Raw genomic sequence first — 24,756 nt, forward strand, 5'->3', positions numbered from 1 at the left:
TTGCAATGGATCTCTGTGTGTGGGATCCAGGAATATGTTTTGATTTCATGTCTCTCACAGATTTTGGTCAGAACACAGAGGTATTACTATTGTTGGGGTGTACAAGAAATTTTTTCTTAAAGGCGGATTCAAACTGTTCGAGTGGAGTGTGGGATCCCGGACAACCATAGTGTATGCATTGCTACTTCGCCAATTGATTCTCTGTTATCTATAACTACATTTCATTCACCTGTCCTTCAATCGCATATGAGCTAGTCGTCGGTGAAAATTATGATGTTAAACCATGACGTTTCGGTGGCCAACTTCAAGCAAACATCAATTTTGCGACTTGATATCAACATTAATCTTGACTGCAAAATTGAAATTTACTACACGATGCTTGCTACAAAGAATCATTTTGCACTGCTTAGTTCTACTATATGGCTTCAGAACTTGCATGCTCGTTTTAATGTGCTCTCAATTGGCATCACTGACCCTGTGATATTTTTTTGGAAAACATAGTGCTGAGCATGTAGTACTATCCATGTCTGCCCATCACTGGTCCTTCAAGATTTGTTTCCATGGACTTCTCCCTAACTTGTTTGCTGGAAGAAATTGTTGGTTTGTCTATGTTGTTATTAATGGTGATGATGGGGTACTACATGATTTTAATTATGTGGTGGTGAAAGGTATTGGGGCAATAGTTTCTTCATTGTTTACTGGTTGTACATTACAGATGTTTCATCAAGACGATGTTTCTTTTATGTATAACATGGTCTTTGCGGAAGGAGTGCTAAAGGATATACTTTATCTATCAAGTCTGGAGTTTATATTGTTTGTGATTAAGCGATTTATAGAGAAATTTCCACAAGACGAGAGATACTTCTTGAATGTAGTTGACCAGGCAAAATTCCCCAAGTTATTGGATAACATGGAACAAGTTGTATCTAACCTTAAGTCTGCGCATTTCAAGGGTAACTTGAAGCAACTTCACTACATTTGTTTACTCCCATTGGTTTACTTTGTGGGAAGTTCAACTAGAATTGTCCATTTAAACAAATGGGTTTCTGGACAGCGGCTTAAGGATAATGTACAATTGCCTAGGCCTAACAATGTGTCATGGAGGGGAAATTTTGGGCTTTAAGATGGAGGGTATATTGATTTAATTATGTTCAAATACTTGGTCGTGGTCTACAACGATGCCAAAGATGGACTACAACTTAGTTTTCCTCTGTTTTGTGTTTTTACTATGTTAAGCTGGAGTGTGAGTGAGCATCCTGAAAATTTTGAAGTTGTTGTTGAACTGGATCATATCAGGATTGTTAGCAAAGCAGCCTTTATTATGACATCCATTCTGAGGATATTGTGGCCTAGAGGACATTTAGAGAAACTACAAGATTTTTCTTGTCACAACCATGTCCAACAAGAGTAAACTATGTTGACACAATCTTGGTATGAAGCTCTTGATTTTTCTCACAAGGGACTTGCAGGTGCTTGCCATCAAATGCACTTCGTCCAACTTAAAGCCAATGTAACTGCACCTATATTACCAATGCTTTCGTTCGCGAGATCTTTTGACTTGAACCTGGAGGACAAGGTTCTTATTGAGGACGAGAGTATTGTTATGAACCAGCCCCAGCCCAATAAGGATACCAACAAGGATATTACACAAATACATATTGGACAAAGTAGGCCCAACAAAAGCAATAATGCCTGGCCTTCACAAAGGATAATCTAGGATCCAGACTGAGGGTACGTTGGTTGTAGTTAAATAGATTAGGGCATCACTATCAGAGGACATCAAATGAATTATGTGCAAAGGCATTTCTGTGTTCTCATCCCCAATTCTAGAGTCTAAGTTTCTCATCTTCATTCTTATCTCTATCCTTAGTTACTTGTTATTTCAATATTTCTATTGTAAATCGGTAGTTTCATTATTGCAATTAGAATCTTAAAGTTGTAATAGTGTTCCAGTGCTCTTATTAATATAGTGAGGATTTCGGTTTGTTACATACTATTCCAATTCTGAAATAATAAGAGACCAAGAGTTGCTGCTACATGTCCCTTTACATCTATTAAGAATTAATGTTAAAATTGCATCGTTAATACCCATAGCACTCTAAATTATGAAAAGGAACCTCCGTGAATAATAGTATACATTCACTTCCAAAATAACTATAAAATAATGTAAGGATAGCATGTAAAACTACCTTCACTCTATAGTTGCCTTACTAGCAAGCACAACATTATGGACTGCTTCAAGTTGAGAATAGGGCCCACAATTCCAATAGCACTAATAAAGTGACTCCAAATTCTTGTAGCATATTCTCCTGTCCGAAAAAGATGTTCCATTGTATCTTCTTCTAAAATTATACAACACCTACAATTCCAAGAATAATCAGAGTTCCATCCATGCACCAAAGAAGCCACACAAATCTTTCTGAACCAAATTTTCCAAGCAAGAAAGGGGATTTCAAAAGAAATCCCTTTTATCCACAATCTCACCATGTCTTCAACCTTCTCTTTTTTGTACTTCAATAGCAACCAAGCTGATTTAACAGTAAATTTACCATTGTTAGTTTCAGTCCGCTAAGCTTCATCTCCTCGATTACAGAGATATGCAGGATGCAAGCTAGATTGGACATGTACAACATACTTAGGAACACACTCTTCCATTGTTGGATAGTTCCATGTCCCTTCCTCCTTAAAAAACTCGGCAAAGTTTTTGATGGGATGAATAGTCTGCACCTCAAATGCATATAAATGCAGATGTCCCAGATTATACGAGTTATGATACCATATAGTAGAAGGGCCTAATACATAAAATGTGCCCTTAAACTTGGCTTCATTTTACGTTTTTGTCCTCCAACTTTGGATATGCACAAATATACACTTAAACTTGTATAAAATTGAACAAGTAAACACATGATTCCTACATGGCACAATACACATAGGACACCACGTAGGACAAAAATTGACATGTAGGATGCCATGTAGGACATGTGTGTCTATTGTTCAATTTTATACAAGTTTAAGTGTCTACTTGTGCACATTCAAAGTTAAAGGGCATAAATGTGATTTGAAGCCAAGTTAAAGGGCATATTTATGTATTATGCCTAGTAGAAGTGTCTCCTCTAGGTTCCCACCACATGAAGTTATTATACGAATCCTCGTAACGTAACATAACAAGTAGTATCAGTTTATTTTGGGTTTACTTAGGGGCTGTACTTTGTCAAGCCTTCATATTTTTGGATGAAGGTTAGAAATTGAATTAACAATAATAGGTGAGTTCTGTTTCTTTCCACCATGTTTCCTAATATTTCCCAATGTAAGAAATCGTTGATTTTGGATAGTAGATTTCTTAATTTGTAGATTTCTTTGAGTAAAATGAACTTTCTTTTAATTATTTTTTGTTAAGATGTTTTACCTTTATCATCTTTTGGCAGAGACATATGTAGTGATTCCAAAATTACTCTAGTTAAAGCATAACTTCATGATGATCAACGACCTAGAAGTTGTTGTTTAGTCTTTCTTCTATTACAAAGCTTCTCGAAAGTTATTTTTGTATAGTTTTGTTCTTATTTGTATCCCCGTGATTTTTTATTCTAAGTATATGATGATGACAACACCGATTGATTCTAGTTTTCCTTATAAAATCGATGGTGATGAAAATAATGCATTTCCACCAGTTGGTGTTCCCGCTCCGATGATGTTAAGGTCTACAAGTAAAATAGGTGAGGGAGAAGGTAGTTATGTTGTTTCAGCGATTTTCAATGCAAACAAAGTGGAATTTGGTGTTCCTATGCAGAGGACAACTGACGGGAGAAAAAAGGACGATGTCTTTGTAGATTGGAACGTAATTGATGTCCTACTCCGAAGATGTTGAGTTCGATGAGTAAAAATGATGGTGATGAAGACGATGAGGTTCCACTAGTTCTAGATACTAAAATCTCATCATTTTCATTGTTATCGATTTTAGTCAAAGAACTCAGCATCTTCGGAGAAGGAACACCAACTACATTCCTATCTACAACTGGAGAAATAACATCGTTCTTGTTGCTTCCGCCAATCGTCCTCTTGACAAGAATAACAATTTTCACTTTGTTTCCATCGACAATCGATGAAACACCATAGATGCCCTCTCCATCTGATTTTACTAGTATGACTCAACGTCATCGGAGCAGGAACACGAATCATTGAAACCGCATTATTTTCATCGCCATTAATTTTTGAAGGACAACTGGAACCGGACAGTGTTTTTGTTACCATATACTTAGAGTTAAAATATTTTGTGAAACAAATGAGATTCAAATTTGTACAAAAATATGTTGTGAAAAACTCTATAACAAAAGAAAGAGCAAACAAGAATTTGTGGACGGTTGAAGAGAAGTAAGTAAAATTAACTATAATTATATATTCACTTCCACTAATTATATAGTTATACCACTGTCTCTTCCTCATCCTCAACAGTTTCTAACAATTGTAGGTGTTGTATAATTTTTTTATTGTAGATGTTGTATAAAATAATAGAAGATCTCTTATGTTTGGATTTTTAAAAAAAGCATACCATATGCCTTTGGATAAAGTATTCTTAACGATTTTGTGTACACACTTGAAACCTAAAGTTAATTGTTCCCTGAAATTAATTATTCATATTGTTCTTCTTTAATCTGTATTAACTTTGCAAGAGGAACTAATATATGGATTCGACAGAACCAAACTCCTCATACTGGAGATATGAAGAGCTTTGTGGTAAGAAGAGCTGAAATGGTTGTTTAATATGATGTGCTTAGATAAGTATGTTCTTATTTTATTATACTAACATTTTACCATTTGAAAATTTCATAAGGCAAAGGGAAAAACTGTTGACCGAGGCAAAATGTGGACTGAGACTCATAAGAGAAAAGATGGATGTTATCTAACTGAGGCAGCTAGGGAGATTGGGTAAGTATAGACTGAAGAAATGATTTTTTTCTTGGGTATTAGTAATTCGGTATGTTTGTGGATATTCTCACCGACAGAAGCCTTGTTGTTATTCCGTAAACTAATAGTAGATCGATTGTCTTTGTGATTTGATAGCTCTGTCAAATGAAAGAAGAAGGGGGTATTAAATAGGTGGAGAAGATGAAGCACCCACCTTTTTCTTGAAAATTTAAGAGTCAATGCGTGCATAAGGCCCTTTGTCATGCCAATGTACCACCCAAGATGACCACTATGATTATTTTTTCTTTTTTTTTTCTTCCAAGAAAAGATTAATTGAAAAAGACTACATTGCCTGTTAGAGAGTCCCATTTTATTTTATTCACTAATTGAATAAAAGCTAAACGGAACATCTAAAAATTAAAAAAATAGGTGTATTATATATGTAGAACCCATTTAAATATAATAATTAAGAGCCAAGATTAAAAAATAAATCAGCTCACTAACACAAAATTCAAACATCTAATATATTTTGAAGATCAAACACTATAAAATAAATAAAAGGTAAAACAATTTTTTTTTTAAATTCAAACAAATTGGTTTAAAAAAATTGTGATAGTGGTGGATTTGGATAGGGGATGAGAGGATGAGAGAATTGATATAGACTTTGGGGTGAATGGAGGTCGCCAAAAAAACTCCCCGTAAAATTATTCAATGAAGTTTTAACATGAAACTTATATCAAAAGATAGTCATTGAAGAACTCTACACATTTATGTTAGGGGTATAGAATGGAGATGACCGGAACTCTATAAATCTAAAAAGAAAGTGATGGTTAGTATTCATTTTTTCTTAAATCTATCTATGAAGTTTGGCTAGGAATAAGAATAAATGGTTCATGGATTTGTGTAGAGGAGAGTGGAAGGCAGAAGAGGTGAAAATTTAAAGTAATTTGTCTGCGACAGTGTTGGTGGCCAATGGCGGTGACCAACGTTGGTGGAGGCGGCCAGTGGCAGTAGTGGTTGGAAATAAAGGGGAGAGAGGAAAATTTTAAAAACTAATAGGACCAAAATCTCATTTTTGAGGTCTTTTGTATTATGATAGGGTCAAACGAGAGTCACTGGATCAAAAAAATTATGAATGATGGAGATTAAGATTTGAGTCATAGTTATTGGACTAGATTGAAAATTGATTGGGCTATTAGAATTGGATTGAAATTAGCCCTATTCAATCAAAATTGAGCCGTTTGGTCCAATTATTTTTTTTACATAGAAAGACAATTAAAAAATAACATTAACAAACAAAAAAATACAAATACAAATACAATTAAATACGTCAAAAATTAGGTGTTCACAAAAGTCATGCTTGGAAATTATACTTTGATGGAGCAATCAATACAAAAGGCATAAGGATTGGGGCAATTCTCATATCGCCCACAGGGCAGTACTACACTGCAATGGCTAGACTTTGTTTCCTCTATTAAAATAACACAACAGAGTACAAGCATGAATAATGGGTTTGAATATGAAAATAGATTTGGATTTACAAGAATTGAATTGTTGGGAAATTTTGATTTCCTTATTCGGCAAGATTAAGGTGAATGGAAAACTAGAGACCTCAAGATTCTTCCATACAAACAATGTGTGGAAGACATCAGCAAAAGGTTTAAGTTCTTCTACTTTAGATCTATCCCCAAGGTTTCATAATGAATTGACTGATGGCTTGGCCACTTTGGCATCATAGCTTCAATATCCTGGCAACACTTGCATCACTCCGTTGGAAATTCAAGTTCGTGACCAATGCTACTATTCTAACACAATTGAAGTAGACTCAAATGGTGAGCAATGGTACCTACACATCAAGCACTTTCTTGGACACAAAAAATATCCAAAACATGCAAATGGAAGCTAGAAAACTATTAGGGGCATGGCTAGTGGTTTCTTTATTAGTAGGAAATTTAATATAAACAAACCTCAATTTAAATTTGCTGAGATACGTGGATGCTAAAGAAAATGAGAAAATCATGAATGAAGTACATGCTGAGATATGTTGCTCACACATGTATGGATATGTCCTTGATATAAAAGTTACTCCGAGTAGAGTATTACTGGCTTACAATGGAAATGGGATTGGTTTTGCTTTGTGAACAGAGATAATCAGTGTCAAGGTAATTTAATTCATTCACCTCATAGAGAGTTACACCCTATGCCCACTCCTTGCCCTTCGCTGCATGGGGAGTGGATGTCATCGACAAATTGAGACAAAAGCTTCAAAAGGACATCAATTCATTTTGGTCGCAATTGATTAATTCACCAAATGTGTGGAGGCAGTCACTTTTACAGTAGTCACTAAGAAGGCAGTCATAGATTTTTTGCATGCTAACATCATTTGCCATTTTGGTATCACAAGAGCTATCATAACATACAACACTACAAATTTGAATACCAATTCAAAATTGTGCATTACAATTCTACTCCATACCGTCCAAAAGCCACTGGAGTTGTGGAAGATGCTAACAAAAACATCAAAAATATCATCATAAAGTTAATTCAAGGTACCAAAAATTGAGCATACTGAGTGGGTCAAAACTCGATTAGATCAGCTGACATTAATAGATGAAAAAAGATTGGCGGACATTTGTTTTTGCTAGCTTTATCAGCAAAGCATAGCTCGTGTATAGAATAAAAGGGTGCACCCAAAACATTTTGAAGTAGTCCAACTTGTCTTAAAATGCATTCTACCATACCATAAAGAAGCCAAGGGAAAGTTTGCTCCAAATTGGCAAGGTCCATATATTTTCAAGGGAGTGTTGTCCAGAGAAACATTGCGCCTTACTGATGTGGAGGGAAAAATCACAGGCATAATTGTTAATGCAAACGCAATCAAAAGATACTACATCTTATGCTTTTTAAGATACAGTGACAAACGACGATTGGAATTTTATAGTTGGGAAGATGAAGGCCCCTCGTTCCAAAGAAATAAAAATAATCAATCAATCAAAAAAATTTCTTCTCATTGAAAGTTTGAACTATGTTCGTCCTGATTCTGAAAGGATACATAGGCAACCCTTTTGGGTTTGTTCATACTATCAAAAATATTAATATTCTATTATTCATAAGAGCTGGGGTATTTTTTTTATTTGGTTACAATAGTTCAAAAATTGTAGTCCAGTTTACGGTTTTGTTCAGCAACTGACTTTCTGATTAACTCTTTAAGAATACTAGATTCAATATGTTTTGTGTAGACAATTGATCATCAAGAGAAAAAAAGAGACTTATAAGTGAAACCCCTTGTTGGCACCATAAGAAAAAAAGAGAAAAAAAGAGTCTTGTCGGTGAAAACCTTTTCAGGCACCATAAGGAGACAAGAGAGAGGATCTTATCGGTGAAAAATCTCACGAGCACTTTAAGATAATGAGAGAGAACAACATGAAAATGGTTAATTGGAGGGAACCTGGAAAGAGCACAACTTTTCAACCCCTCTACATGAAGTGCTACTAGGATACATAAATCAGTTTCAGATTTATAATGGTTCAGGCTTTGAGAGATAGACAACTCAAACAGATCAAGAGTCAAATACAAAGTGCATGTCATGGTTCATTCAAAGTCGGCATATGCCTCTAGATAAGTTCTCTTTGTCTTTTTCCTCAAAAGGAATACCCTTTGTTTAGTATAAGTCTGTCTTACTTCAATCTCTTAATATTCTCAAATCTAACATTTTTATTCACTTTCAATAAAATTATGTTTCAAAGAAAAGCAAAAAGGTTGAAAGGCTCACGACAATTTCCACAAAAGGAAAAGTTGGGTACATGAGTCAATATGGCATTGATCAAGAACTAAAGACACCTAAGATTTTTTCCCAAAAAATATTTATGTGATGGAATACGATAAAGCATCTTAAGTCATGAGAAAAATTTCGAAAGAGATATTCGTTCTTCAGGAAATCAATTGGACCATGACTTTTAGTACTTCCAAGAACATTAAGGTCTCTGATTAACAAAGAGGAAGCTTTAGAAAATTTGTTTAGCCAAGGATTTGATCCAGAATTTGGCAAATTGGTCGAAAGTATGGTCAAGTCATCAGAACATCAATGTCGCAAACCAACTATCACTTTTGAAGTAACAATTTTCTCTTTCTTTAGCTCAACAATAGGATAAAAGAAAATGCAATATTACAAGTCAGAAAGATACAACATAAGATCTCAAAAGTCGTCACATTTTTTGGTGTTTCATCACATGCTATTTGTAATTTTTGCCTCTCAATTCGAAAACTTCGAGTAATACGTCCGGTCTCATTCCCTCATTAGGAAAACATCTACTAGTTGGAAAAATCATGTGCAATACACACCAATATTTCATTCATGTGCAATACACAATAGTCTTTCATTCATGTGCAATACATAACAATCTTCCATTCATGTGCAGTACGCAATCCTTTATTCCTTAATACATCGATATGCTTATCTTGGGAAATACGCACCAGTCTTTCATTCAAGTGCAATACACACCATATTCATACTTTGGGTAACACGCCCCTATCTTATGTCAATAAACAAGGATAGTACTTCCCAATTGAAACTCTCATGTCAATATGCCTCATTCTCCCTTTTCTTCCTAGGGTTATATGTCCTAGTTTGTGATTCTCATATATTTTATTTTCCTAGAAAAAGCACAACCAGTTCGGAGTTTTCATTTTGTAACAAGGTTCGGTCATATATTTTAAAATTGTTTTCAATGGAGTTTGAAATAATAAAAAATTAGCCATTTTGTTCACTTTCTTTGGTTGAAAATCTCTTCATTATTAAAAACAAAGAGGGGCATGTTGGATTTTTACCAATGGGTTCTACAGACCTTGGTAATTTAGACGCACCGTAGAAAGGTCTCGTGGAAAGTAAAGTGAATTTTGGGTTTTTGAAATTTGTTCTATTGTTGACTAATACAAACCATAGAAAGTTCTACGGACCGTAGGTAGAAATAGTAGGAACCCTCCGACAGTAATTTTTAAGGGTATTTGGGTCTTTTCCTATGCATTAAATGCCTATACTATGTCGTTTTACCCCTATTTCTAAATCCTATAACTACCCTTCTACCCCTAAAACTACCCCAACTCTCTAATTCACTCAAATTCCCAATTCACATCCACATTCATCTTCCTCAACTCTCTCTCTCAAGTTCAAGAAAGAAGAAGCTAGGATTTTCAAATCAAGTCTTCCTTTTCACCATTGCTTTTGGGCTTTGATCCTCAAGGTATGTAGGGTTTCATCAATAGTTTCCATTCACCCATTGAGTCCCAAAGGTTTCTCAATTCTCCAAGTTCATTTTCATCAATTTGATTAGGTTTTCATTCAATACCTCATGGTTTCTAATTGTGTTCATTCAATTGTTTGATTTTGATCCTATTATGATGGTTTTGATTTAATTACATGCTTTTCAATTGTATCACATAAACCCATAAATTGATCATGATTTTTGACTATGAACTTTCCAAGACATGAATTTATGAAGAAACTATGAATATATAAATGATGTTTTCATGAAGGTTATGCATTATTATGAAAAGAAAGGTTTTATGATCTAGTTTGTTTTAAGATAAGCATCTATGAAATTGAGAAATGATTTTGTCACATATTAAGGAATCATCATTGGTGAAAGGTTTTCTCACACATGCTTGATTCAAGATTTAGTGAGCTAATCTATATGATATTTTAAGCATACCTGAGTTGTTTTCTCCTGAGGAGTAATGAAGGAAGGAAATAGAGAGGGGATATTTTAATACGCAAGAACGGGGAAAACAGAAAGAAGAAAGAAGGAATATAAAGAGAATTTTGGTGCCGCTTTTTATATCACACCTCCTTGGAGGTATTGTAAAAAAATTGTGCCAAGAAATTGGCAAAAACTAGTATGAAAAGATAAATATATTTCTATGTGTTCTGGTTATGTCACGTCACCGGGTCTAGGATCCTTTTTTATATATAAACACACACACACACACACACATATATGTATATATATATATATATATGATATGATATGATTGTTTCTTTTATTACTCATTATATGTTTTTTTCTTAGACTTGTAATCGTAATAAAATTCACATGGAGCACATGTGTCCAGAAAGTAGTATAACTAAAAGATTGAAGCTAAGAAAAATAATATACAAGGAAGTACCATTAGGGATTCATAAAAAAACACTGTCCACACAAGAATTGAGCATGTCTAACCATCTCTTAAAGATAATAGGGAAGTATAGAGGATTTGTGGCAAGCTTCCCCAGAACTCCCGCAAATATGAAAACTGCTTTTCCAAAAGGTACTCACATAACAATTATTAATAATATATTAACCCTAATTTAGTAGTATAATAGAGGGCAAACATTTGTAAAATAATTAAGCAAGAATCAAGCAATCTTCACAAAAGCCTCATGTTCTACTCCTACTCTTGCCTTCCTCTAGGACGCATTTCAACTTTCTATTTTTATCAACAATCAATGTACCCCATAGTTGCTAACCATGTACGAATGAGGATTGAGGCGTTATGGAGAAGCTTGCCACTAATCCCATGTACTTCCCTATCATCTTTAAGAGATCGATAGATACCCAATTCTTTTGTGGACAGTGTTTTTGATGAATCCCTTATGGTACGACCTTGTATATTATTTTGCTTAGCTTCAATATTTTAGTTATACAAATTTCTGGATATGTGTGTTGCACGTGTGTCCCATGTAAATTTTATTACCATTAGAAGTCTAAGGAAAAAGGCATATAATGAGTAGTAAAATCAACAATCATATCATTTATATTTATATATAAAAAGAGGATCCTAGACCTTGTGACGTGACGCAACCAGAACACGGGAATTAGATTCATCTTTTCATACAAGTTTTTGCCAATTCCTTCACAATTATTTTTTTTACAATTTCTCCAAGGAGGTGCAATACCAAAAGCGACTCCACAATTGTCTTTCTATTCCTTCTTCTTTCTTTCTGCTCTCCCTATTCTTGCGTATTCAAATATACCCTCATTGTTTCCTTCCTTCATTCCTCCTCAGGTGCAAAAGACTCAGGTATGCTTAAAATATCACAGAGTAGCTCATTAAATCTTGAATCAAGCATGTGTGAGAAAACATTTCACCAATCATGATTGCTTAATATGTGACAAAATCATTTCACAATTTCATAGATGCTTATCTTAAAGAAACCTATATCATTAAACCTTTCTTTTTATAATCATGCATAACCTTCATAAAAACATCATTTATAGATTCATAGCTTCTTATAAATTCCTGTCATTGAAAGTTCATAGTCAAAAATCATGATAAATGTATGGGTTCATGTGATATCAATTGGAAAGCATGTAATTGAACCAAAACCATCATAATAAGATAAAAATCAAACAATTGAATCAACACAATTAGAACCCATGGGGAATCGAATGAAAACCTAATCAAATTGATGAAAATGAACTTGGAGAATTGAGAAACCTTTGGCTCAATGAGTGAATGGAACTCAGCAATGAAACCCTATATACTTTGAGAATCAAATCCCAAAAGAAATGGTGAAAAAGAAGACTTTATTTGGAAACCCTTGCTTCTTTTTCCTTGAACTTGAGAGAGAGTTGAGGAAGATGAATGTGGATGTCAATTGAGAATTTCAGGGAATAAGAGAGTTGGGGTAGTTTTAGGGGTAGAAGGGTAGTTATATGACTTAAAAATAGGGGTAAAACGACATAGTATAAGAATTTAATGCATATGAAAAGATCAAATACCCTTCAAAATAATTGTCAGAGTGTTCCTACTAATTAGACCTATGGTCCATAGAATTTCCTACTGTCTGTATTGGTCAACCATAGAACCAACTTCAGAATCACAAAATTCACCTTACTTTCCACTAGACCTTTCTACGGTCTGTCTAAATTCTTACTGTCTATAGAACCCATCGTTAAAAATCCAAGTTTATGTTTCAAATTTCACTAAGTCTAAAACTTTCCTACGGAACCCGCCTACGACTCGTCAGCCTTCCTACGGTTCGTCATGTTCATTCGTCGGTCAAACTTCAGAAACTTATCCCCAAGACTACTAGTCCCTTCCTACGGCTCGTAGAAATTCATATTATTCGTAGGTTGGACTCGTAGAATCTGCTTCAGTGCCAAAAATCTATAGTTTCCTCTTCCTTTGGACTTCCAACTTCCGGGGTGTTACAGTCATATTGTGGAATGTATGATAAACATTATAGTAGAGATTTATTATATGCGCAACTAATATTTACTTCATTATTATTATATTATATTTATTTATATATTGCTAAGAGTGGGAACAAAAAATGTTAAATGTTAAAATACCAAAATAGCCCTATAAAGTTTAGTAACTACAATATACCATTAAAACAATAAATAATTTTTTTTAACAAAATCAAAAATCTAAATTATTCATTTATAACAATGTAAAAAACTATTTCATGATAAATATTTGTAATAATCACTATAATAAATTAATAATGCAGTTACATCTCTTCTACTTCTTTCCGTTTTCATATTAGTTTTTGGTGTCACTTTCTTACTCTCTTTTTTTGGCTTAATTTCTCATTGACTTATTGATTTTAGATTAGTTGTTTTTTTGCAGGTTTAAACACTTATATTATTTGTATTAATTTTGGTTTATTTATTTATTTATTAATTTTCTCCTTTATCTGCATTAAATATTCATTTTCATAACTCATATCTAAATAGTTATTTAATTACTATTCTTAATATTTATAACTCTCATGTTTTTCATATTCATAATCTTTTACTATTTTATTTAAAGCTTTAATATATCTTTTGGTATTCCTCCATTTTTATCTATATAATTCATCTTTTTTTATTTCATGAGACCCTTATCCAAGGTCATCCTTTTCATTCAATAGTTATAGTAGTGAAGCGCTTATCACTGTTGTATGTATTATTTGATTCATGCTTTAGTTGAATTGATGAAGAAGACTGGGATTTTGATTGGTTGTTGGAGAAATGTCAACAACAACTCAAAAAGTTATATGTACAAATTCTATATATTTCTTTTTTTTCATCTATATTGTTATTATTAAATTCCTTAAAATGATATGTATGTTGTTTTTTCTGTTTACTTTATATGTTTCTCTACATTAAACTTAATTTTTTTTTATTGTTGTAAGTTTTTATTTGGACTTAAATTAGTCATTTGTGAATTCATTGGAAGTTTGCTAAACAATATTAACCAAAGTTCAAACCACACATCTTTTCATAGAATTTAATCTTCTAACAGATATATAAAATTTACATGGGACACATGTGAAACGTACGTATCCAGAAACTAGTATATTATAGTGATGTGCTCATTGAGCCATTTGGGAGAATGTAACTCATTATTTTATTTGTGTCCCAATTAATGTAAAGCCCATAAATAATATTTAATAATTAATAGATCTCATTCGTACACCAATTATTTGATTGGTGTAGCAGATAAATTCTTTAAGTAACCTCTACAAATTGGTTCTTCATCCTTCTATTAGGGTTACAACATATTTTACACATTTTTCATCGTTGACGAATGTGGTAACGTAAGTTAGGGCAAGGCAAGGTGGTAAAAAGACCAGTTTCACTATATAATACCAATTTTTGTAGTATTAATGTATTTAAAATCCTGATGTGTATTAAGTTTTGCTTACACATGTCACAACCCGAGTCTACACCTTGGACGTGGCCAGCACTCGAGAACCAGTGATGGTCCCCAGGAGAACCCTCATCCTGACTGACTACAAGTGGAAGACTAACTCAAGCATACAAAAGCTTAATACTGAATCAAATCTCATTAAACTCAAATTCTCAACTTTAAAAAGTTTGAACAATACTCAAAAGATATACTCAAAGTTTATAAAACAACTCAAAAGAAAGAAATTACAGAAAATTCCTCAACTCTGTCTATTTATGAAGACTCTACTATTACAGAAGGATATTGGGACAAGACCCACGACATCTCTAAACTACTAACTTTAAGGTAAAGGTGAAGTCCTTCGAAATACAAGAAGGCTCACCACAGTTGTCTGGAATACCGCATGGCCTCAACGGAACGCCTGTTGATGATCCTGAATACATGTATCTGTATCATGAAACGATGTAGGCCAAATGACGTTAGTACATGGAATGTACGAGCAGGTAAAGAGAACTTTGCAATATCAGTATAAGTTCGATCTAATAAAAGGGAAGACATACTTAACTCAAGAATACTCAACTTGACTCAGGGATACTCAACTCAACTCAGGATACTCAACCCAACTAAGGATGCTTAACTCAACTCAAGATACTCAACTGAAACTCAAGATACTCAACTCAAAATGAAAGCAAAAATAAAAGATGATATATACATGAATCTTTTAGAACAATAGATAATAATTCAAATGTATATAAAAATACAATAATAACTCATTACTCTTATTTTGGAGATTCTCTAACCGACAACCATCACTATGAGCAATGTGATGATGAAGCGTCTCGCCCACGCTGCCAGAACTTTCCTATACCTTGCCAAAGTATAGGACATCCTCAACTAAGTGGATCCACTAAGCTATGCTTAAAAGTAATAAGAAATCATCTAAAAAGTATGACCCTTTACCCATGTTGTAACACCCCGTATCCTAGATAGACCAAAATCTAGATTTTGAGAAGTTGCAGGTGCAACTCATGGTTACCATCCACGGACCGTAGGTCAGACCATGGCCCGTGCTGGTGGTCCATGGTTCACCACTGCAACCTCTACCCAAACCTAGCTCAGAAAATTAGCTAAGTCTCGACCAACGGACAGACCCACTATCCGTAGGTCAGACCATGGTCTGTGGTCTGTGTCTGTGGATCAAGACTCATTTACCCAGCCTCTGATACGAACTACGGTCGACCAGCACGGACCATCGTTCGATGTACGGCCTGTAGATCCCGTCTGTCGATCACCCCGATAGCAGTTAAGTCAGGGATCTTTTGGTCTTTTACTATTTCTTTGGAGCCCTAAGCTACGTCATTTAGACCCTAAATTATGAGGTTTTAGTCAGTTTTAAGCCTAGAAACATAACTATATTTTACCTAAGTCAAATCATTAATCAAAACATAGAAAATTAGAACACTAAGAGGAGAAAGAAGTCAAGAACCCTAGTTCAAGAACGCAACAAGTTTTCTTCAGTTCCAGCCCAGAATCAAAGGATTTCTCCGTGAAATTCGTCACCAGTTATATGGTATTTCACTAGTTGGTTCCTTTCACCCATTAGGTCCCTAGTTTTTAGTCAGTTTCTTGATTCACTTATTATGACTAGACCTAGGGTTTCTTGAATGTTAGAATTGTTGGGTTCCTAGTTGTTATAATGATCCAAATCAAATTAGTATGTTAATATTCAGTTTATTGCATGAATTTCAGAACCCTGGCTATGTATTTCTTTAGTTCTTGAATTACACATGCTAGGTCAGATTTTTCAGTATTCAGTTATACCTCAGTTTATGAATGCATTATTATCAGATTAATTGTTGCATTCTCAGTTTTGCATATTTAGTTTGAGCTATCCAGTAACTTATAGAAATTTAGTCATAATGTGTTAATCACTTAATCCATTGGGAGTTGTATAATACCGGGTTAAACTAGGGTTCAGCATGCCCAAATAGTCCCAGAACTACTAGCCACGTAGGTTGTAAGTCCCCTCTGTGGGCATCATTTCCGTGATCATGCCAACATGCCTTTTTACCTCTAGTAGGGCATATTGGGTCCTCTCGATGGGGCGTATACATCGGACTCCACATTTAGCTCATGTGGTTTTTTTATCAGTTATTAGTAGCTCCCACAGTTCAGTCAGATTCTATTGCATTGACCATTTATCAGTATAGTTAGCATTCAATTTCAGCATGTTATAAATTGGTCACTGCATTTTATTATCTCAGCATTCAACATCTATATCCTGTTCAGATTATGTCATTGCGTATTTGCTTTGTTCAGTTATATGTTATTTCAGTTGTATTCTCTCATGCATCCATAGTACCTTTCAAGTACTGACGCATACATGCGCTACATCTTATCGTGATGTAGGTTCAGGTTCTCAGCATCCAGATCACGCTTACATCGGTTCCCGATCTCCAGTTCAGCAGAATCAGTGGTGAGATCTCATTCTCCGAGGACAATAGTCATGAGTCTCTTTTCAGTATTATATTTTTGAACTTTAGTTTCAGTTTTGCTAGACTTAGCTGGGGCCTGTTCCAGCATCTCTAGTCAATTAGAGGCTATTTTCAGACATAGTTAGATTTAGCTTAGTATTGAGTTAATATCATCTTTTTATTAAACTCATCAGTTATCATTTATCTCAGTTATAGTATATGGGTATTCCCCATCTTTTCATTTTTATTTATGATTTAGCCTCCGCATCAGTTTATTATCTTTAGTATGGTCATGATCAGGCCAGCAGGGTTAGCTTGGGATCAGTTATGGTCCTAGCTCCCGTGTCTGCGTCTCGGGGGTAGTCTCGGGGCGTGACAAACTTTGTATCAGAGCAATAGGTTTAAGTGTCCTAGGATGTTTGAATAGCCGCACTGAGTAGATTCATTTTCATGGGTGTGAAGTGCACCATATCTAATGAAAGGGAGGCTACAAAGTGTTGTAGGAAATCTTCATTTTCTTGTTACTCTTATCGTGCATAAGGAATGATCTATATTCCATTCTAACTCGACGTTCTACGTTTCAGTGATCATGTCTCCTCGTAGTGTTAATGCCAGGAATGCGAATGCCAGGAACGCAAACGCAGCTCCTCCAGTCCCTGATCAAGAAGTGTCTAATGCGGAATTCAAGAATACTATTCAGATGTTGGCTCAGAGTGTGGCCAACCAGAATAATCAGCGGACTCAAGTTCCGATAAATGCCAATGTTGGGTCAGTTGCAACCAGGGTCCGAGACTTTGTTAGGATGAATCCGCCAGAGTTCTTAGGATCGCAAGTTGGAGAAGATCCCCAAAACTTCATTGATGAGATCAAGAAGATCTTTGAAGTGATGCAGGTAACTGGGAATGATTGGGTTGAATGTATGAGTATGCGAGAGGAATACTAAAACAAGACATACACTTGAAAGGAACTGAAGCAACATACTTGGTGCCAACTCAAGTCATTTCAATAAAAAGAAATAATGTAAATGCAATATAAAGAAAACTTTTAAAACATGGATAAAAACTCTGTGTATTTAGAAATACAATGGTAACTCAGTTTCTATGCAAGGATACAATACAAACTTTGTTTATATGTCAAAATAAAAGTAATCTCTGTGTATATAAGAATACAAAAATATAATTGTTGGAGTTTCTCTAATCGACAACCATCACTTAAGAGTTATGTGATAATACAATGTCTTACCTCACGCTGCCAGGGCCGTCCTATACCTTACCCGGGGTATAGAACCTAACTACTAAGTGGATCCACTAGTCTATGCTAAAAAGCACCAAGGAATCATCGAAAAAGTATGACGCTTTTCTACCAACGTTGGCTACATGGTTTATGGGGATGTGAATTTTCTGAACTCTCCTCCATATAGGTGCTCAATATTACTCCCAAAATATAACTAGCTCATATGTTTAAAAACATAAATCTTTCTGTGATTTGAGATAATTGCTCAAAAACTAGCCCAAAGGCTCTCTTGGAAATCAGTGTTTTCTCTGTTGATTAAATGTGAAAACATTTACTTTTTACTGAAAACTAGCTCGAAGGCTCTTTTGGAAATCAGTGTTTCCATTTTTGATTAAATGTAAAAACATTTACTCTTTGGGAATACACAGTCCCCATATACTCTTTTAAAGAAATGAACTTCGATCTTTACTCTTTACTCAACTCAAAACTCAAGTCTTAAAATAAGTTTAAAGCATTTGCAAAACACTTTTAAAAGGACTCTAAGAACTCTCTAGACTTGGCACTTAACTTTCCTTGAATTTGAAATTTATGTATTCAATGTTGTGATTTGTGATAGGAAAGATCTCGTGATGTTTAGGAGTGTTTTTAGATAGTTAAACATGAGAAACGATCAAAGAATCACAGTCTGGAAGCAAGCCCACGACGCGGAGATGCATTTTATTATTTGATCGCGAAATAAATTTTGAGGCAGAAGGGTCTGTGACCTCTCCATGACGCGCAGAGAAAAGTTCCAGTCCTAAGGAACAGGGTGGACCTAGTACCCAGATTTACCCGACTTTTTCCTTCTTCGTTTTCTAATCCCGATTCTCCTAAGTTCAATTTTTTTCTCAATTCCCATTTAGATTCAAATACCCAATATATGTACACAAGAATTTAATCAAACACAACTTTAAAATCGACACGATTCCGTCAAGAACTCAACAATCTCATCAAATCTCAAGAACGAAAGCCAATTTCAAGAACACAATTCAAGATTATCAAACTTTCAACTTTCTAGAACGAATTTTGCTGAACTAGACATGATTGACGCGTGGGTGAATGAACACAACACTATGAAAGTCTACATACCTCTTAGGATCGAATCATTGACAAACTCCGCAACCAAAATCACAAGAACTAGATGAATCATGACCTTTTCTCCTCCTTTCTCTTGAGTTCTTTCTCTAAAAACCCTAGCGTGAAATTTAAGTGAGTAAACTGAACCAATTCAGTTTAGACCGCAACTAAATTATTAAAAATGGATTTAATTAATTGGGAAATGAAAAGACCAAAATACCCTTCCAAATTCCGAGTAACTTTCCTTATTTAAATAGCCCGACTTCAAATGGGCATATCTCCTTCATATAAACTCAAAAACTAGCAAACTCTGTGGCGTTGGAAAGATAATTCAAAGGCCTTTCATTTGATATCTTGTAGCCCACCTAACTCATCATGTACTAGGATTTATGGTCATTTGAAGTTGACCCAAAACTCATACTTAACATATCTTAGTCAAATTTCAGATTTTTCATTCTTTCCAAAAATGGTTCTTTCCAATTTTAGCTCTTTCAAATAGCGGGTTGTTACATAATTCTTCAACTTTGATTTTTCCTTAAGGTTTTGGCTTAGGGTTTGAGAGAAAAGAGAATGATGGATTAAGAGATGAAAATCTGATTGTTTTGTGTCCTTAATTAGTCAAGAAATTCATTTAAGGTTTTCTTAGAGGTAAAAAAACAAAAACGACCCTTTTTAATGTTTTCTCGTCGGCTAATTCGTCACTGCACTATAGCAATTTACTAAAATAGTCATAACTTTTTTACTCAAAACTGCTCTAAGACAATCATCATCAAAATAGAATGTACACTCCTTCTCGAGCAGTTTGCATAACGGATGTGCAATATTGGAAAAATCTTTGATGAACCTCCTATAAAAACCTACATGCCCAAGAAAACTTCTAACACCTTTTACAGAGATGGGTGGTGGAAGCTTTTCTATTACCTCAACTTTAACTCTATCAACCTCAATACCCTTCTCTGAAATTCGATGACCCAACATTATACCTTCTTTCACCATGAAATGACACTTCTCCCAATTCAACACCAAGTTGCAGTCTTCACACATTTTAAGAACCTCGTCCAGATGATCTAGGCAACGATCAAAAGAATCACCTACCACTGAAAAATCATCCATGAAAACTTCAATAGTATCCTCCACCATATAAAAAAATATCGACATCATACACCGCTGGAAGGTTGCTGGAGCATTGCACAACCCGAATGGCATCCGTTTGAAAGCAAAAGCCCCATATGGGAAAGTGAAGGTGGTCTTCTCTTGGTCTTCTGGAGCTATAGAAATTTAATTGTAGCCCGAATACCCGTCAAGAAAATAATACCAACCCTTTCCTGCAAGTCTATCCAACATCTGGTCCATGAATGGCATGGGAAAGTAGTCATTTTCAGTCCATGCATTCAACTTCCGGTAATCCATACAAACTCTCCATCCAGTAACGGGCCTCATTGGAACAAGCTCATTTTTTTCATTTGGAACCACAGTCATACCTCCCCTTTTAGGCACACACTGCACAGGACATACCCAACTACTATCTGCAATGGGATAAATAACTCCTGCATCCAGCCACTTGATGATCTCCTTTTTAACTACCTCTGGCATAGGTGGATTTAATCTTCTCTGGTGCTTAATACTGGGCTAATGATCTGGCATGTGTTGGATTTTGTGAGAACAAATACCAGGGGGAATCCCAATAATATCTGCAATAGTCCACCCAATAGCTCGCTTGAACCTCTTTAACACCGCCACCAAGCACTCTACTTGCCTTGCATTCAAATCTGCTGCAATGATGACCGGCAAAGTATTCTCTTCGCCCAAGTATACATACCTCAAGTGTGGTGGTAGAGCCTTAAGCTCCAATTTTGGTGCCTCCACAATAGATGGTCTTGTAGGTGGGCACTCGTGATTTTTCATGTCTAACTCATACTTCTTTGGTTTGGACCGGTATTCACACTTGTCGAGTGCGGCTACCAACTCATCATACTCTTCAATACCATCACTGTCAAAATTCATCATAACTGCTGCTAGTGCCTCAATACCTAGTCGCTCTTCAATTTGCACTTCTGACCCACTCTCCACTCTGTAAGACATAGCAAATATTGTTTGGAGTGCACCATTCTGCTTCATGGACCTACAAATATTGAAAGTTGTTTCTTCATTATTTAGTCTAAACTTCATCTGCCCCTTTTCCATATCAACCAACGCACGCCCTGTGGCAAGAAATGGTCTCCCAAGGATGATGGGAACCTCAAAATCAACCTCACAGTCAAGAATCACAAAATCTGTCAGAAAGATGAAAGACTCTACTTTCACTAGCACGTCATGGAGTACACCAATGGGCCTCTTCACAGTTCGATCGGCCATTAGTAACTGCATTGCAGTGGGCTTTGGGTCCCCTAGACCCAACTTCTTGTAAATAGACAAGGGCATGAGGTTGATGTTAGCACCCAAATCACACAATGCCTTAGCAAAGTGTAACAACCCTATAGTACATGGGATCGTGAAAGCACCAGGGTCTTCCTTCTTTTGCACCAGAGATCTTGTAGCAATAGCGCTACAATGCTGCAATCTATCATCATCTTCAAAACTCACAGACCTTTTCTTTGTCACTATATATTTCATAAACTTGGCATACCCAGGTATTTTCTCCAAGGCTTCTATCAAAGGGACATTGATAGAAAGTTGCTTCAACATAGTAATAAACCTGCGATATTTACCATCTTCAGTCTTCTTCACTAGCCTCTGTGGGAAAGGTGGTGGAGGTCTAGGTATGGGGACCACTTTTGAGATATCTCCGCTTCTTGATCTGTGTAGTGTCAGACTTTTTCTAACTTCCACCACGTCATCTTCTTTTCTAATCTCGGTATCCACCAAAGACGGCATAGGTGGATCTATGGTTTGCTTACCCCTCGAGTAGTAACTGCCATACAATGACCATCATTTTTGGATTCTGGATGGTGTTGCTAGGAAGAGTGCCAGGTTGACGCGAGTTCACTGTAGTAGACAACTGAGTCATCTGCTGCTCTAGATGTTTATTGACACTGCATGGGCATCAACCTTTTGACCAATACCAGACAAGTCGTTTCTATCTCCTTCACATTCTCATCAGTTGCATCAAACCTTTTATCATTTTCTGTATCATATCTTCAATACGCGCCATATTACGTTCAGCTTCCCTAGCACCAGATTCCCGATTTTGAGGGGGAACATAGGGTCCAACCCGATCGTATCTGTTGCCATAGTTGTTCCTGTTGTAGTTGTTGTCGTGATTGAATTCCCATCCCGGACATAGTGACCCTCTCGGTTGTAATTTCCATAGTTCCGACCTTGGTTCCCTTGACCTTGGCCCAATTTTCCGTGTTGGATCCTTGGGCATTTGGTCGGAAACCCCCCATCTGATCATTCACAGCATAAGTGTCCTCTTCATAGTAACACTCCTCAACTGGTGGTGGAGTTCTAGTTAAGTAATTCACAACATTTACCTTTTCTTCTCCTCCACTCACATGCTTCAATACCAACCCCAACTCTGTCCTCATCTGGGCCATCTCCTCACGAATATCATCTGCAGAGTTGACAGTTGTATTATGAACGGCAAATGTGTTTCTCCCAGTATCTGACCTCCTAGTGCTCCATGCTTTATTGTTGCGAGAATCCTCTCCAGTTTTTCAGCAATCTGTGCATATGTACAATCACCATATGAACCTCCAGCAATAGTGTCAAGAACTCTTTATTGTTATCATCCTTCCTCGATAGAAATATTCCTTCAGCGACTCATCATCAATACGGTGATTTGGAACACCTCTTACGAATGCAGTGAATCTGTCCCAAGAGCTGCTCACAGACTCTCCAGGTAATGCTACAAAATTGTTGACCCTATCTTTGTGATTTAGCTTCTTGGACACTGGATAGTACTTCGCTCGGAACACGTCTGCCAGTTGGTCCCATGTAAATATTGAGTTATAAGGAAGCTCAGTGAACCATACTGCAGCATCGCCTGTCAGTGACAGAGGAAACACTCGTAATCCAATGACATCCAGATCCAGTTCTGGTCTTCCTACACAACTTTTGCAAACCACCCTTAGCTTGGCTAAGTGAGCATGTGGATCCTCCGATGGCGATCCTGAGAATAAGCCTCTTGCTGTAAGCATCTGCATCAAACTACTAGTCACCACAAATGTGTGCCCTGGAGGTAAAGGGGTAAGAAATAGGTCCATCAGAGTTTTCTATATTCATGTTACCCCGATAGTTGTCATTTGTCGTAGGCCTAGTGGATCTTGCGCCCTCAACGCATCTCCCAATCGATTTTCAGCTGGAACCTGGTTGTCCCCACCAACTACCCTCTATTGTTGTAACTCAACTGCGTCTCAGATTTCCTCCGATAGGATCAATTGGATCTCTTCGATTGTTCATTATTCCAAGGTGCGTTTAGCTCTGGATGTAAGGAGTAAGTGGTTCACCCTGGCTCCGTGTACTTGGCATACACTAGAGTCAGAACCTGAGAGGGACAAAAACAAAGAGAAAAAGTAAAATTAGGAAATATTTGACTAACGTTCAATAATGTAGTTAAAATAAATCTAAAAGCCATATTCCCCGGCAGCGGCGCCAAAATTTGATACGCTCAAATTACACCTCTCTACAGAAGTATAAGCGATCGTTATCAATAAAGAACCCAACTTGTAGGTTGGGGTCGATCCCACGAGGAAAATGGTTTAGACTTTACTTTAACCAACAATTATATTCAAGTAGTCAAATTACTTCCAAAAACAGGTAATAAAAAGGGGGTTTGTTTGTGTGAAACAAAAGTAAGAATTTAATAAGTAATCAGTAATCAAAACTCAACTTTGGTTGTTATCAAGATAAGAGAAATAACTAGGGTATACGTGTTCCCCAAAAGCTCATAACGCAGTAATCCTATAACAGCAATCATCTCCTAGTGTATTACATGCAAAGTGATAAGTTAGGCACCTCTAAATCCTTGCTCCGGCATATAGAGAATTTCACCCCGCACCTTGGTCTGGCTACGTGTGTATAATTTACTAACCCTTACCTTTACCTCATATTAGACATCATAATCGATGTTTGGCTTAGTTATTACTTCGCACCAATCGACACTAGCCTATTAGATAGTATCACACTAAATCTGTGTTGATAATTCTTTTCTTATTGATTACCTCCTTGGTCCGGCAAGTAGCAACAAGGCGAGTTCTAACGCATGCACTCGTTAAAAAGACTTCTAAACGAAAGAATTATCAATGCATGCAAAACACTATTCCAAATTGCTTATTTACTATTCATACTTTGTTAATCGCTCATGGTTCCCACAACCCTAGTTGTGGATTTAGTTACCCATATTAGCAAGAACACAATTCATAGTTTTATCTGAAGG

At 35.9% G+C, this 24,756-nt stretch overlaps 1 protein-coding gene across 1 annotated transcript in view; it reads right to left on the bottom strand.

Moving 5' to 3' along the window:
• Nucleotides 1–202: 202 nt before the first annotated feature.
• The window catches only part of LOC125833069 (uncharacterized), a 1,066,246-nt gene continuing 1,041,692 nt past the window's right edge, over nt 203–24,756 (bottom strand). The window contains exon 10 of the mRNA XM_049512224.1: nt 203–215. The gene's annotated coding sequence lies outside the window, so the exon portion shown is untranslated. The remainder of the gene's footprint in view (nt 216–24,756) is intronic.

This window comes from Solanum verrucosum, unplaced genomic scaffold (genome assembly GCF_900185275.1).
Source record: "Solanum verrucosum unplaced genomic scaffold, falcon-dt-bn FXZP01000041.1, whole genome shotgun sequence".
Lineage (NCBI taxonomy): Eukaryota > Viridiplantae > Streptophyta > Magnoliopsida > Solanales > Solanaceae > Solanum > Solanum verrucosum.